The sequence below is a fragment of the Peromyscus maniculatus genome, chromosome X, assembly GCF_049852395.1.
Source record: "Peromyscus maniculatus bairdii isolate BWxNUB_F1_BW_parent chromosome X, HU_Pman_BW_mat_3.1, whole genome shotgun sequence".
NCBI classification, from domain to species: Eukaryota; Metazoa; Chordata; class Mammalia; order Rodentia; family Cricetidae; genus Peromyscus; species Peromyscus maniculatus.
The window spans coordinates 141,951,751-141,968,271 of NC_134875.1; the positions used below are offsets into that span (position 1 = coordinate 141,951,751).

At 41.8% G+C, this 16,521-nt stretch overlaps 1 protein-coding gene across 2 annotated transcripts in view; it reads right to left on the reverse strand.

Annotated features, from left to right (window-relative positions):
• LOC107399569 (KANTR integral membrane protein) overlaps nucleotides 1–16,521 on the reverse strand; it is a 36,076-nt gene extending 19,555 nt beyond the window's left edge. The window contains exons 1-2 of one of the 2 annotated variants that reach the window (XR_006068040.2): nucleotides 16,352–16,521; nucleotides 16,144–16,224 (exon numbers count right to left, since the gene is read on the reverse strand). The gene's annotated coding sequence lies outside the window, so the exon portion shown is untranslated. The remainder of the gene's footprint in view (nucleotides 1–16,143; nucleotides 16,225–16,351) is intronic. The other variant, XM_076562853.1, reaches the window with a different exon arrangement.

Below are 16,521 nucleotides of genomic sequence, written 5' to 3' on the forward strand. Positions count from 1 at the left end.
ACAACACAGACACACACACACAGACACACACACACAGATACACACACACACACACACACACACACACACACACACACACACACACACACAGAGAGAGAGAGAGAGAGAGAGAGAGAGAGAGAGAGAGAGAGAATTTAAAATATAATAAAAATAATTCTTTTTTTTTTTTTTTTGTTGTTGTTGTTGTTTCGAGACAGGGTTTCTCTGTGTAGCTTTGTGCCTTTCCTGGACCTCACTTTGTAGACCAGGCTGGCCTCGAACTCACAGAGATCCGCCTGCCTCTGCCTCCCGAGTGCTGGGATTAAAGGCATGCGCTACCACTGCCCGGCAATAAAAATAATTCTTAAAAACACCTGAGAGCTAGGGCTGATCATTTATCTATCATGTATAAGGCCCTGAATTCCATCATCAGCACCCACACATACACTCACACTTATACAGACACCCACCTGCACACACAAATATAATCACACCTCCAAAACCATTTTTTAAAAACAGAATTAAGAAATCCATAGAATGGCTGAGAAAGGACTTCCGATGAATTCACTTTTTCCCTCCAGAACACTAAAAACATGAGCAAACCAACCAAATCATTTCAGAACTGTGGCAATTAGCCATAGTAACACAATGAAGTCAAAACCATCCAAGAAACTACTGAATCTCAAGGAAACAGTAGGGTTTGTAGCACTGTAACTGTGGCTAGTCCCTTTGAGAACTTGCTACCTGTCTCTGGTGTGTTAGCCCAAAGGCAACCAAGTTCCAGACAATGTATATTACCACCTTGGGAATTTAAAGGGAGAAAATGGGTAGATCAGGCTGGCCTCAAACTCAGAGATCTTACTGCCTCTGCCTCCAGAGTTCTGGGATTAAAGGCCACCAGACCTGACACAAAAAGGAAGCTTTAGAGACTGATACAACCAGAACTTTGAAAAGCTCTGACACATTACTAAGGATTTGACGGGCTGTAGGCATACTCAAGGCCATGTGTATGCAACAGGAAAAACAGGCAAAGACTAAAGTCACTCACTTCTGACTAACTGTAAAGGCCCTGTGCAAAAGAAAATGAAAACTTAGGTGGTCTTGTAAACTATCTGAAATCTGTAGGTATTTTTTCATACACAGAGCTTCACAATAAAAAGTGAAAAACATGCCGGGCGGTGGTGGTGCATGCCTTTAATCCCAGCACTCCGGAGGCAGAGGCCAGCCTGGTCTACAGAGCGAGATCCAGGAAAGGCGCAAAGCTGCACAGAGAAACCCTGTCTCGAAAAAACAAACAAACAAACAAACAAACAAACAAACAAACAAACAAAAAAGTGAAAAACATATAGGTAAATATTTAAGATTTTCTCAGCAATTATTGGCTAATTACAAAACGTATTCACCTAGGTCTGATCCTTAGGAGTCCAGGCTTAAAAATAAAAACGAGAACTTAAAAAATGTTAAAAGAAAACTCAGGAGTCACATAATATAGTGCAGAGAATACAAAATCCATAGAATTCGTCCCCAGAATTCAATAAATACATAGCAACAACCAAAAATAGTCACATATAGCAGCAGTAACATAAACCAAGACAAAATAAATCAAAACAAAACCTAGAGAATCCAGATGTCAGCAAGATGGCAGAATGGGACTCTCTAGCATTTGTCCCCCCGTACATGAAAATGCTATTATTCAAGCTAAGGAGAGCAGGTGGCAGGTTACAGTACCCGGTGTAGAGGGAAACAAGACGACACATCGACGAGACATGCAGTAAGGACGGTTCTCTATCACTCATCCCTCAAACCCAGTCACTAGCCTTGTTTTTGACACCCAACCTGAGCTGATTCTAGTCAAGTCCCATTCTGGGCATCTAACGCAGCCCCCAACTCTAGGTCAGTAGCTGATGATAGCCTCAAGGCTCATCTTGGCACCATAGTCCCCAAGGCTTCAGGCTACTCGTTCCTGATGGGTTCAGAACCAAGCCAACACCAGGAGAACTCAAGTGGTCACAGGCTCCAGAATGGCCCAAGTATCAAAATTGTTTAAGTACCAGGTCAGACCTCACATGCTCAGGCTGTAAGCTTACTTCATAGCCAATCATGCCCCAGTGAGCCTGGGTCCCACACTTCAGGCCCACTCGAGCAATAGGCCAGCTTTTGTAGTCTCAGGCCTGCCTCAACCTAAGGTCAGCACTCTTGGCTGTAGTTACCAAGCTGGTACCACAGACACACGTTCTAGGCCTGCCTAGTGATGGGCTGGCCCCTATATCTCTATATAAGACACACAGTATAGGCTATTCTAGCAGAATGAGGATCCAGGTATATCCCAGCAGACCTCAATGCTGGGCTGAACCCCATAGATCCATGCCCCATACTTGCCCCAGTACCAGGCCTACCCAGGATCTAAGCTAGCCCCCATGGTTTCAGGCTCCATGGAATTCAGATTCTAAGTCTTCTCCAGCGTAGACAGGATCCATGCTTACCCCAGTGTGCAGTGGTAGCTGGCCAATCTCCATAGACGCAAGCTGTAGGTCTTATCTTATAGATCCAGAATCTAGATCCCCAGCCCCATGGTTCAGATTGTAAGACTGTCCCAGTGCTAGGCTAGATCTCACTGACTTGAGATTTAGGCACAAGTCAACAGACACCATCTCAAGTCCTGGCTAGCTTTTGCAGACTCCAGCTCAAGGCTTACCCAGGACCTAGTGGACTCTGTGGACCTAGACCTCAAGCTACTGCTTGAAGATACCCATGGACATAAGCTCTAGACCTATTGCTTCAGACTCAATCAATAGATCAATGCTGTTGTAGCCAGGGTTCTGGGCCTAATGACACACACCCAGGCATGAGGCCCACCTACTGGTAATCCAGGTATCAGGAACAAACTTTGCCACACTAAGCTCGTCTATAGAACATACTGACCGGTGATGGGCTGCCACAGAAAAAGCCACTTTAGAAAGATGGAAATAAGGTCCTACGTCTTCAAATGTACAGACACAAAGGCACAGCCACAGGGATGAAGAACAATCAGAGAAACAGTGCTAAAGGAGCCAAGGAAAGCACCAGTAACCAACTGTAAATAAGAGATTTAGGACTGGCTGAAAAGGGTTCAATATAATTATTAAAAAGCTCACTGAGAGCCAATGAAAATACAGAGGAAAACAATGTTAGCAAGACAACACTAAGTGGCCAAAAGGAAAAATTAACAAGGACACTGAAATTATTTTTTAAAAAAATCAAACAAAAATTGCAATGCAGTCATTGAAGTGGAAAATGTAATACAGAGCATCAAAAGAACCCGAAAGAGGAAATCATCTGTGAACTCAAAGGCACTCTATTGAGAATATATAGTCAGAGTAGAATAAAAGAATGGAAATGAAGACGCTTATGGGACATCAAAAGAGCGTAAATACATGGCAGAGAAGAGAAAGACAAAGGGACAGAGAACTGAAAGAAAGAAGAGAAAATGCTTTGACTTTTACAAAAGATGTAACTATCCAAGTATGGGAATGTCCAAGAGATTCAATCGGATTCAATGCAAAGAGGACTTCAGAAAGACAGAGTTAACCATCAAAAACGAAGAACCAAGAACTCCAAAAGTGGCAAAAAAGAAGCAAGCAACACAGAGTTGCAATAAGGTTGGCATCAGATTCCTCAGCTTGGATCTTAGAGGCCAGGAAAGAGTGAGAGGGTCTAGTCAATCTGCTGAAGTAAACCAAACCAAATCTTCCCAGTCAAGGGGCTTGTACCTGGCAAAGCTGTTCTTCACAGATGAAGAGACACAAGACTTCACCAGACAAGCAAAAGCTGATGAAGTTAGTTATCCTCAACTGTCTCTTAAGAAATGCTAAAGGAAGTTCTTCAAGCTTATAACTTTACCATGACTATTAAGAGACAAAATACTAAAAAAATAGTGCAACAATTTAACAAGCATGCGATACAAAAAAATGTATGCTGTGACATCAAAACTTTGAGATGTAGTGAGAATGAAATAAAAGTATAGTTATGTAATCCAATCAAAGTTGCTATCAGCTCATAATAGCTTCTGATTGGGTCAAGTACAGAGAACCCACAGAAACAGGACTGGCTGTTCTTCCAAAGGTTTTGAGTTCAATTCCCAGCAATCACATGGTGGCTCACAACCATCTAGAATGAGATCTGGTGCCCTCTTCTGGCCTGCAGGCATACATGCAGGAGGAACACTATATATATAATAAATCAATCTGGAAAAAAAAAGAAGAGAAAGAGAAAACCCACAAAATCAACTAACTTGGACTCATAGGGGCTCACAGAGACTAAACCGACAGTCAGGGAGCCTATGTGGGACTGACCTAGGCTCCCTACATATATGCTACAGCTGTGTAGCTTGGTCTTCTTGTGGGACCCCTAACAGTGGGAGCAGGGGCTGTCTCTGACTCTGTTGTCTGCTTTTGGGACTCTTTCCTCCTACTAGGTTTGCCTTGTCCAGCTTTTTTTTTTTTTTTTTGGTTTTTTGAGACAGGGTTTCCCTGTGTAGCTTTGCCCCTTTCCTGGAACTCACTTGGTAGACCAGGCTGGCCTCGAACTCACAGAGATCCGCCTGGCTCTGCCTCCCAGTGCTGGGATTAAAGGCGTGCACCACCACCAGCCTTGTCCAGCTTTAATAAGAGGAGAGGTGCCTAGTCTCACTGCAACTTGATATACCATGGCTGGCTGATATCCCTGGGAGGCTCACCCTTTTCTGAAGAGAAACAGAGGAGGAGGAGTGGATGGGGGGGATGTGAAGAGGGAATGAGGGAGGGGAAACTGCAGTGAGGATGTAATATATGAGAGAAGAATAAATTCTAAAATTAAAAGAAACTGGAGCTACAAAAAATAGCCTCTTATAATTAACTTGAATTTAAGTAGATTAAAGTTTCCAATTCAAAGCCGGGCGGTGGTGGTGGCGCACGCCTTTAATGCCTTTAATCCCAGCACTCGGGAAGCAGAGGCAGGTGGATCTCTGTGAGTTCAAGACCAGCCTGGGCTACCGAGTTAGTTCCAGGAAAGGGGCAAAGCTGCACAGAGAAACCCTGTCTTGAAAAACCAAAAAAAGTTTCCAATTCAAAGGCTAAATGGATTAAAACAAACTATACCCAAATAGCACTGCTAATAAAGATACTCAATCTTTTTTTTTTTTTTTTGGTTTTTCGAGACTATTAAGAGACAAAATACTAAAAAAAATAGTGCAACAATTTAACAAGCATGCGATACAAAAAAATGTATGCTGTGACATCAAAAACTTGAGATGTAGTGAGAATGAAATAATATGGCCTTGAACTCACAGAGATCCGCCTGGCTCTGCCTCCCGAGTGCTGGGATTAAAGGCGTGTGCCACCACCGCCACCGGCGATACTCAATCTTTAAGACACATACAGACTGAAAGTGAAAAGATGGAAACTGAATCAGCAGGGGTAGTTCTATTATTTAAGTTAATTAGACTTTGAAAACTATTGCCAGACAGAAGATCAATAAAACATCATGGGGCTGGAGAGATGGCTGGGGGTCTTAAGTGTTTAATGCTCTTGCAGAAGACCTGGCTGCAGTCCCCAGCACTCGCAAAGAATCCTGAAATGTGGCAAAGATTTGTTTCTCCTCTTAAGGAAACTATTTTTGTTTTGTTTTGTTTTTTTTCCTTTTTTTAAAGACTTATTTATTTATTATGTATACAATATTCTGCCTCATGTGTCCCTGCAGGCCAGAAGAGGGCACCAGATCTCATTACAAGTGGTTGTGGGCTACACTGTCATTGCTGGGAATTGAACTCAGGACCTCTGGAAGAGCAGTCGGTGCTCTTAACCTCTGAGCCATCTCTCTAGCCCCGTCTCTGTTTTTTGAGACCGAATTCCTCTGTGTCGTTTTGGTGCCTTTCCTGGAACTCACTCTGTAGACCAGGCTGGCCTCGAACTCAGAGATCCGCCTGCCTCTGCCTCCCGAGTGCTGGGATTAAAGGCGTGCGCCACCACTGCCCAGCAAGGAAACTAATAACAAATTGAATGTGAAACCAAAGGTACTATTTATGGGGTTGTTTGTTTCAGAGGAAATCTAGGCGGCTGTAGCTGTGTATGCAGAGTGAATTAACTATAACTTAGTGCTAGTCTTGAGAATACTTGTTGCTTGAGAGGAAGGTATGAAGTTTTAGTTAAATAATCTTCAGCTTTCATTTTCCCACTACAAACTGTAACGTCTGGTCACTTAAATCCTCTCACTTCTATTGGCTGAAACTCGACATTTTAGAAATTTAAGGGTTTGCTTTGTCTCCCCACTAGTTAGCACCCCACATCACTGTTCATTCCAGCAACAGATGTGTTGTTAGAGGGGCAGGGGGAGGGAGAAGCTGAAGTATGTAGAAGGTCATTTTTAAATCTGTGTGTGTGTGTGTGTGTGTGCGCGCGCATGTGGAGGTCAGAGGACAGCTCTATTCAGTCCTTTTTGCCTTCCATCTTTATGTAGGTTCTAGGAATCAAACAGACTCAGGTTACGCAGGGCAATTGTCTTTACCCACTAAGCCTTATTTTCTTATTTTTCAGGTAGAAGGTAATTTCAAAGATCTATATGGGGACCTTTTTGCAGTGCTTGGGACAGAACCGGTAGCTTATGACTGCCAGGCAAGTGCTCTATCACTTCACCCCTGACCTGCATCCCTAGTCCTGAAAACATTATTAATGTTAGAAACCTCCTTTTTTTTTTTTTTCAGAGCTGAGGATCGAACTCAGGGCCGAGCGCTTGCTAGGCAAGCGCTCTACCACTGAGCTAAATCCCCAACCCCTTAATGTTAGAAACCTCAAACTTGAAAAAAGCCTCAAGATCAGTGGCTTTATGACAAAGTTAAAAGCAAACCTAGAAAGCACACAAACGGATCTGTGTTTGTTTCTTGTGAGCAGCTTGTTGCCAATTATTTTCATTTAGTGTGTAGTTCTTTGATAGTTTGCTGCCACTTTACACTCTATTAAGTGTGCTGTTTATATTACTTAATCTATTATGTTAATTATAGCAATTCTACTGTCTTTTCAAAATTTTCATACAAGTACCAACTACATATGAAACATATCCAGGAGTGGATCTGGAAGCAGCGAGTTTGGGAGTGGGCTGGGAGGAGGGGAGGGAGGGGAAACTGATCGGGATGTATTTATTATATGAGAGAAGAATAAACATTTTTTAAAAAAGCTTATCTCCTATCCTTTTTTTTATCATGTTGATTAGTCTGAAAGTTTTTTCCTTCTTTTTTAAATTTTTTTAAAAAAAATTTATAATTAATTTAATTTTACATATCAGCCACTGATTCCCCTGTCCTCCCTCCTCCCACCCCTAGTCTGAAAGTTTTTTAGGTCTTGTAGTAAGTCTTGACTAAGTGATATTTTTCTAACAAAATAAAAAATGAAAATGACTTACTAACAATTGCCTCTCAAAAACCACAAGGCCAGAAGATGGTATGCTGGCAACTTCAAAATGTTAAAAGAAAAATACCGTCAACTTAGAATTCTATAGCTAGCATTACTGTCCTATGAAAGTGAAAAAAATTAAGATAAACAAAACAAAAAACTCGTTGCTACCAGATTTACAAGAAACACTAATTCATGTTGGGATTAAAGGGTTAAATATTAACTTGAAGACAACTACACAGATTTTATGAAGCAAAGTATTTTGTTTGTGATTTTTTTATTCTGTCTAAAAATAATTGCATTAAGGAGTACTAGAGAGTAGCGAACGCTTGCGTTGAGTTCATGCTCTCTTTTTCATTCCGTCCTAGATCCCAGTGCATGGGATGGCACTGCCCATATCCCCAGGGTGGGCCCTCCTACCTCAGTTAACCCAGTCTAGATGAGCTCTCACAGGCATGCGCAGAGGCTTGTCTCCCAGGGGATTCTAGGTCCTGTCAAGTCGACAATTGATATTAACTATCACACAATTGTACACAAACCTTTTGCAAAACTTAAGGAAGAGGAAACAGTTGCCAAGTCATCCTAAAGGGAAAAAAAATGCCTCTGAAACTAAAATGTGATAAAGCCAACATGAGAAAACTGTACATAGAGCCTGTGAACAAATGCAGAAAATACAACATATCGTCAGCTAGCCAAATCCAGTGGCATATTAAAAAAAAATCTTTAATTTTTGAAAATGTTATACTTAGTGTGTGTTTGCACACGTGGAGGTCAGATGTTGTGAGAGTGAACTCAGGCCATCAGGCAGACAACAAGTGCCTACATCCTTCGAGCCAGCTTCCCAGCCCGTAAAAGTCCTGTCTAATATGACCAAGCCCTTCCCAAAGAAAATTAGATGTGAATGTTGTGGCTCACTTCTGTAAGCCCAATAATTGGGAAGCTGATATAGTAGGTTCAGGTGTTCCGGGATAGCCTTGGCTACATAGTGAGTTCAAGGATGGCCTGTGTTACAATGAGAACCTGTTCTCAAAAAAAAAAAAAAGTGAAAAATACAAAACAATAGAGCTATTAAGAGAAAACTCAAACTCAACTCACTCACAAATGGAAATACATTAGAATAACATCAAACCACTTATCGACTCTAAAAGCCAGGGGAGTATAGAATAGTGTATGCATTTCAGTCTGTGAGACTAAGTACCTGCCAATCCATCAAAGTTATCTGTTAAAATTGAAACAGAAAGGAGGTTGTTTCAATACAAAAACAAACGAAAGCAATTCATAACCCCTGTACCAGAACTTGCAGAAGATGATAAAAGAATCTTAAGGCGCACGCCTTTAATCCCAACACTCGGGAGGCAGAGGCAGGTGGATCTCTGTGAGTTCGAGGCCAGCCTGGTCTCCAAAGCGAGTTCCAGGAAAGGCGCAAAGCTACACAGAGAAACCCTGTCTCGAAAAACCAAAACCAAAAAAAAAAAAAAAAAAAAAAAAAATCTTAAACACAGAGGAGGAAGAAATGCAGCCAACGAGGAAAGCACAGTAGAGAATAAATTTCATGAGAACAAAGAACTAGAAAAGAATCCTATGTCCATCCAACACAGAACTAGGAAGCCCCTAATAACAACAACCAGGAAAACAGAAAAGAACAAAGAATAATCCAAGCAGCCAGAAGAAAACAACAACAACAAAATGATAAGAATTAGAAAATAACCTTAAATAGAAATTATCTCAGTTTTCCAATTAAAAGCAGAAAATTAGCTCACTGAATTAAAAACAAAATAAAACAGAAAACCAAAACCACCTCCCCAACCCCAAGATCCAAGTATCTGGTGTCATTGGCAAAGACATTCGCAGACTGAGAGCCAAAGCAAGAAAGTCAATTTGTAAAGCAAATGGAAGCTGAAAAATGTTGGCATAGCTATTCTAACTTTGATAAAGTCGATCTCAAATCAAAATTAGTCAGAAAAATAAAGAAGGCCACTGCATATTAATAAAAGGAACAATTCAACAAGAAGACTGTCTTGGTCACTGTTCTATTGCTGTGAAAAGACACCATGACCATGGCAACTCTTATAAAAGAAAGCATTTAACTGGGGGCTGGCTTACAGGTTCAGAGGTTCAGTCCATTATCAGCATTGTGGGAGCAGTAGCTGAGAGCTTTACAGCCTGATTCACAGGCAGCAGGCAGAGAGAGACAGACTGGGCCTGATGTGGGCTTTTGAAACCTCAAAGCCTCCAACAAGGCCATACATACTGATCCTTCCCAAACACTTCCACTAACTTGGGACCCAGCATTTAAACATGAGCCTATGGGGGCCATTCTCATTCAAACCACCACAAAGATGTAATAATGGTAAATATATTAACATATAATGTTGGGGTTCTTTCTCAATTTCATAAAACAAACACTGATGGGCATAAAGGTCAGACAGGTCCTGATATAATAATAGTGGGTGACATCATTACTCACTTTCATTTTTAGCTAAGCCATCCAAACTAAAAATCAACCAACAAACTTCAGGACTAAATTAACCACAGATCAAATGGACCTAACAAGAAATAGTCTATTCAATATATGCAGAACACACATTCTTCTTAGGAACCAATGTAACTTACCACTAGGATATAGAAAAAGTTCTAAGAGGGAAGTGTACAGCTATGAGTGCTATAAATCAGAGAGATGTCAAATATATTATTTAATGATACATCTCAGGATCTTAGAAAGATGAGAAGAAGTCAAACTCCAAAGCAAGTTCCAGTGAATCTGACTCCCTCACACAGACAAACATGTAAGCCAAACACCAATGCACATAAAAATAAAAAATAATTAAAAAAATAAAATAATTATTTCTATAGACAGAGAGTAAAAGTGTACTAGTGCTTGCCTAGGACTGGGGAATAGGGAGGAAAATACTGGGAAGTGACTACTACTAAGTATGAAGCATCTTTAGCATGAGATAAGGATAAAAGGGTTCAAAACTGATCATGGTGATGGCTGCATATCATCACTAATATACTACAACCACTGAATACCCCTGAAAGGGGTACGTTGTATGGTATGTAAAATATATCTCAACAAATTGTAAGAAAAAAGATGGGAGTGGGCAGGGGTGTAGCTTAGTGGTAAAGTGTGTGCTTAGCATGTGAGACGGTTCAATTCCCAGCACCAGAAATATGAGACAGAAAAATGGGAAGCAATGATATAATATTTGGGTGTTGATGATAACTTGTTTTATAGAGAAGAGAGAACTGGCGAAGCGAAGTCTTCAAGAGGACAAGGGGCTTTCACTGGGCTTAGTGGCACACACCTTTAATCCCAGCACTTGGGAGGTACAGAGATGGATCTCTGTTGAGTTCCAGGATAGCCAGCACTATATAGGGAGATCCTGTCTTGGGAAAAAAAAACACAAAGTGAATATGGAACTTTTTTTTTTTTTTTCTGAGACAAGGTTTCTCTGTGTAGCTTTGCGCCTTTCCTGGAGCTCACTTGGTAGCCCAGGCTGGCCTCGAACTCACAAAGATCCGCCTGGCTCTGCCTCCCAAGTGCTGGGATTAAAGGCGTGCGCCACCATCGCCCAGCAGAACTTTTTTTTAATCGAAGTGGAAAGATTAGATTTTAATGACAGCAAAAAATGATTAATCCATAATAATAGAGAAGGCAAGGTAAATGAATTCACATGATATGAAGAGGATGGTGGGAATCTACGGACCTCCTTCCCTCCTCCTTTGTGAGACAGGTTCTTGTTATATAGCCCAGTCTTGCCTGGAACTGATGCTTCTCATGTCTCAGCCTCATGAGTGATAGACATTTTATTCTGAGAGCTTGAAATTTTCATGTAAGCAGAAAGCCTGAGCATGAGGATCAAAGCATGGAAATTTCAGAAGAGAGAAGATGTGAAATTGTCCTTCTGGGTGATAGAAGGGTGGGTCACAGAACTGAGAGATGAGACTATGAGAAAGACCATCTTTTAATACAAATATTAAAACCACCTACAGTTAGATGAGAAGGGTATTTTCAAAAAGTGGGCGACAGTGACGAGCATTGTAGAAAGGCCTCTGACCAGCATGTGCAAGGCCCTGGATTCGATGCCCAGCATCAGGCAGAGAGGGAGGGAAGTGAGAGCTCATGTGGTCATATTCTTCTAGGAATGAAGAGTGGCAGGGGCAGTTCTATGTTATGTATATTTGCAACCAACCCAGGGACAGTGGATGGTTTAAGATGTGAAAGAGTATCTTAATATCACTTATTAATTATACAGAAGGAAAAACTACAGGTTTAGGGCATTGCTCAGCATTCCTGGATTCCATCCTTAGCAACCAACACACGGACAAGCACGCACGCATGCATGCGCACAAAATTTGGGGCCGGCAAGAGGGCTGAGCAGGCAAATGTGCTTGCTGCCATTTTTACCAAACTCCTGATAACCCAAGTTTGATCCCCAGAGCACACATGGAGTAAGGAAGAGAAAGAAGTGATTCCCCCAAGTTGTCCTTTGACCTCCACACATGTGCTGTGGTATGTGTGTACCCATATATATGATTAATAAATGGACAGATAAATAAATGCAATATAAGTACAGTTATAGAGACACATTCTAAGAAACTTATGGTCAGGTCATTTTTATCAAAATGTAGTTATACATATTAATGTCTATGATGTCACTAGATAATTAATCTTATGGTACCAGTGTCATACTTTTATCGTTGACCAAAACATTGTGATGCAGGCAACACATTGAACAAGTAGTCAAAGCAAAAGAATGAATACCGAGGCAAAATGTTATCATGTCCCTCCTGATGAAACATAATGAACACATAACATCTCTTCTGGTATTCATGCCCCAAATGCAGAACTTAAAACTAATATAACCACAATGGAACTTACACAAACTTGAATGCTATAAAATAACTGCCCAGGATACTTCAAAAATATCAAAGTCAGCTGAGTGTGGTTGCGCACGCCTTAAATCCCAGCACTCAGGAGGCAAGAGGCAGGCGGATCTCTGTGAGTTTGAGGCCAGCCTGGGCTACAGAGTGAGTTCCAGGGCAGCCAGGGTTATGCAGAGAAACCCTGTTTTAAAAAACAAAAATCAAAGTAATGAAAGACAAGAAAGACTAAAAGAACTGTTCCCGATAAGAAAGTGCACCTAAATGACAATATTCTCTATTAATTTTGACAGGTAAACTATAGTTATATAACTTCTCAACATTTAGGTAATTTGACTAATTATATATTTGAACTCTTCCAAAAAGGTTTAAAAATTTGAAAGTTTAAAAATTCTGAAAACACAGACTGGAGAGACGGCTCAGTGGCTAAGAGCACTTGTTGCTCTTGGAACCCACCCAGTCAACTCTTGTGCCAGAGGACACTATGCCCTCTTCTGGCCTCTGTGGGCACTGCATGCACATGCTGGCAAAACACATAACAAGTCTTTTTTAAAAATATAAAAACACAGGACTGGAGACATGGCTCAGAAGTTGAGAGCACTTGTTGCTCCTTCAGAGGACCTAGGTTCAGTTCTCAGAACCATATAGGTGACTCACAACCATCCATAACTCCAGATCCGGGAAACTGATGCTCTCTTCTGACCTCTTTCCACACCAGGCACACACATGGTCCATGCACATACATAAAGGCAAAACACTCATACACATAAAAAAAAGAATACATCTAAAAAATACTAAAAAAATTCTGAAAACAGGGCTTGGAAATAGCGCAGTGGTGGAGTGTTTTTCTAGCATGTGAGAGACCATGTGTTCACTCTCCAGCACTGAAAATAATCACAAAACAAAACCAGGGTTAAACAGGAAAGAAAGAAAATCTATGGAAAGGACAACCAGAACCAAGGCTAACTACTCCCACTCCTTACTAGTGGAGTATGAGGAGGCTGTAAAGGCAGGCAAGAATGTTGGGGGGGGGCAGATCACTGTGCAAGTCAAAGAGTGTTTGGGGGGCATTTTGGAGTACCATTGGAGGGCATTAGTGACACTTAGTGGGCATCTACTGGAGATGCCCAACATTCTGCAGTGCACAAGACAGCCCCACATAGCAAAGAATTGTACCATAGCCCATACAGCTTTGGACTGCCCTACCAAACCATTATTCAGGTTTAAAAACATCTGCTTATTCATTTATAATTTATCCATTTGACCAACATTTATTTAAGAAAGTCTATCATGTGCCAAGTAATGATTTAGGTACTACAGACCTACCAGGAGGGGAAAAAAGACAAAAAAAAAAATCCTTTCCCTTTTCTAGAGCTTAAAACTGGGTGGAGAGTTAGACAATAAACTACAAACACAATAGAAGTAAAGAACATACAGTCACACACTGTATAATGACGTTTTAGTCAGCCTGCTTAAATGATGGCCGTCCCACAAAATCATATTGCTTGGTGATGTCACAAAGGTCTCAGTTTGAGTAAGCACTCTATATTTTGCACAATGACAAAATTACCTAATGATACTTTTCCCAGAATATATCCATTGTTAAGCAACACAGAACTGTACTACGTAAGAAGGTGGTGGGATGCAATGGGAACGACAAAGCTGGGTTGGTGTAGGGACCAGGATGAGTTTTTAAGCAGGATGGTCATGGTAGACCTCAACAAGAAAATAGCAACTAAATAGAAACCTGAAGAAAGTGAAGGCACTGGGCGGTGGTGGCACTCGCCTTTAATCCCAGCACTCGAGAGGCAGAGCCAGGTGGATCTCTGTGAGTTCGAGGCCAGCCTGAGCTACAGAGTGAGTTCCAGGAAAGGTGCAAAGCTACACAGAGAAACCCTGTCTCAAACAAACAAACAAACAAACAAACAAAACCCCCCAAAACAAACAAACAAACAAAAAAAAGAAAGTGAAGGCATGAAACCTGTGGATATTTGGGGAAGAGTATTCTGAAGACAGGGAAAGCTGTAACAGAAAACCACCTAGGCATAAGTGTGCCTAATACATTCAAGTAACACTAAGGAGGCCGTTGTAGGTGAAGTGGAGGAAGGAGGAAGCAGAGTAGTAGGAGGTAAGGCTAGAGAGGCGAGGGACCAAGGAGATTCATTTATATTCATTTTTTCTCAAAGTTTAACAACCATAAACAATGAGAGACATTTACACATTCTTTTGTTTAGAACTTTATGAAGAATTACTCATCATTTAGGGAAATAGAACTGTATCCTACCTGTGGTTTCTGAGTTACCACTCAATATACATGTAGCTGTCACATGCAAGGGTCACATGCATGTATTTACATATAAGATTATTTCATTATTTCTTCTAGTGTAGCCATATCCAAGTATTTATGTATTGAAGTGCATACTGTTTTATTATAAATTTTTCTTCAGCCCAGTGTGGTGGTGCACGCCTTTGATCCCAGCACTCAGGAGGCAGAGGCAGGCAGGTCTCTGTAGTTCACGGCCAGCCAGGTCTACAAAGCGAGTTCCAGGACAGCCAGGGCTGTTACACAGAGAAACCCTGCCATGAAACAACAAACAAAAATAAATTTTTCTCTCTGATATCACAAGTGAAGCGTTACATTAGCTTTGAAGGGACTGTCCGTGTAGTCTACTTTCTATGCTCTTCATTTTAAAATAGTGAAGGAGGTATTTCAAAGTATACATTATAGAAATAGACTATTGGATCAATGGGTGTCAGAATGACAAAGGTATGTTCAAAAGTTAGGATAGGAATGGGGATGGGATCTGGTGGTACTTGACAGTGAGTTTCCAAAGGTTTCATCTAGAAGAACTCCTGGATGAGGACAGAAAAGATGTTCAGGGCTACATGGAGACATAATTAGAAGATCCCTGGACTGCCTATGGGGACCAACATTACATAAGGGCTATTAAAAAGTGTTTTAATAGGGTGGGGATAGGGTGCAGTGTTTTACACTGTAGCCCAGATTTATTTTGAACTCACTATGTAGCTCAGGCTGGCCTTGAACTTGTGGCAATCCTCCTGCATGCTGTGAATTCAGGCATGTACCACCACCAAAAAGTAGTTTGTAATCTTATTTTCTCCCCATCCTTGGTATCTCTACCTGTTTAACAGAGAAGGCTGAGGAACAAAGAGGGCTCTTTCCCCAATGAGACTTAGAAGCAGCCCAAGGCCAGGCTCCAGTGCCCTACCCTTGGGCCATTCTCATTGGTTATAACCACATTAGGGATGGGAAAGAGATAGGTTCAGCGTGGAAAGATAAGAGAGGACAGAATCATTCAAAAAGATCCATTAGGAGAGAGGATCAGAGGCAGACAAGGGGGAAAGGGTCAGAGGCAAGTGATAAAAAAGTCAGACTTAGAGAATTAATATTCTTTTCAATCACGATCATCGTTATTTATTGAAAAAACTTCTAGGGACCAAGCATGTGCATTGGCTCAGGCAGAGACAGACCTCCATTTGACCGATGATGAAACTGAGGCCCAGATGAGTAAAGTGAATAGTTCAAAGTTTCATAGCTGGTTTTAAGTGGTCAGGTCAGGATTAGGCGTCCTGAATCTGTGATGTCTTAGTATGTCGATTGACAGAGAGAGAGAGAGAGAGAGAGAGAGAGAGAGAGAGAGAGAGAGAGAGAGAGAGAGAGAGAGAGAGAGAGAGAGAGAGAGAGAGAAAATGTTGGGTAGAGAGAGAGAGAAAATGTTGGGTAGAGGCAGATATGGAGTCGAGACTGGAACACAGACAATCACGTGAGCAGCAAACCTGCATGGAATCTTTTCCCCAGAGGCTGGGATAGGGAGGTCCACAGAGGGTGGGCACGGGTGGTGGGTTCAAGGGTACTCACCTGGGTGCCGTCTGGAGGGGCTGCAGGAGCACTCGCCTTCCCTTTTTTTGCTACGCAAATGATCCTCCACCACCCACGGACCTAGAGTTGAAAGGCCGCCCAGGTAAAAGCCCGCCAGGTCCCTCCCCACATGCGTTCTGGGCTGTTCTTTCTCCCTCCCACCGCTCTTTTACCCACCACCCCATCTTTACTGCTTGTCGCGGGATACCTCTAGCCTCCGTAGGTTCTACAGCTGCCGCAGGAGAATGGATACCTGGCCCAAGCAAGATCTCGCAGACACACGGACGCTTCACGCGACGATCGGCGGAGCGATGGCAGGATAGCGGGGCTCCATCACTACCGCGGGCTCCTCAGCTCCCATTGGAGGAGTGCCCTTTT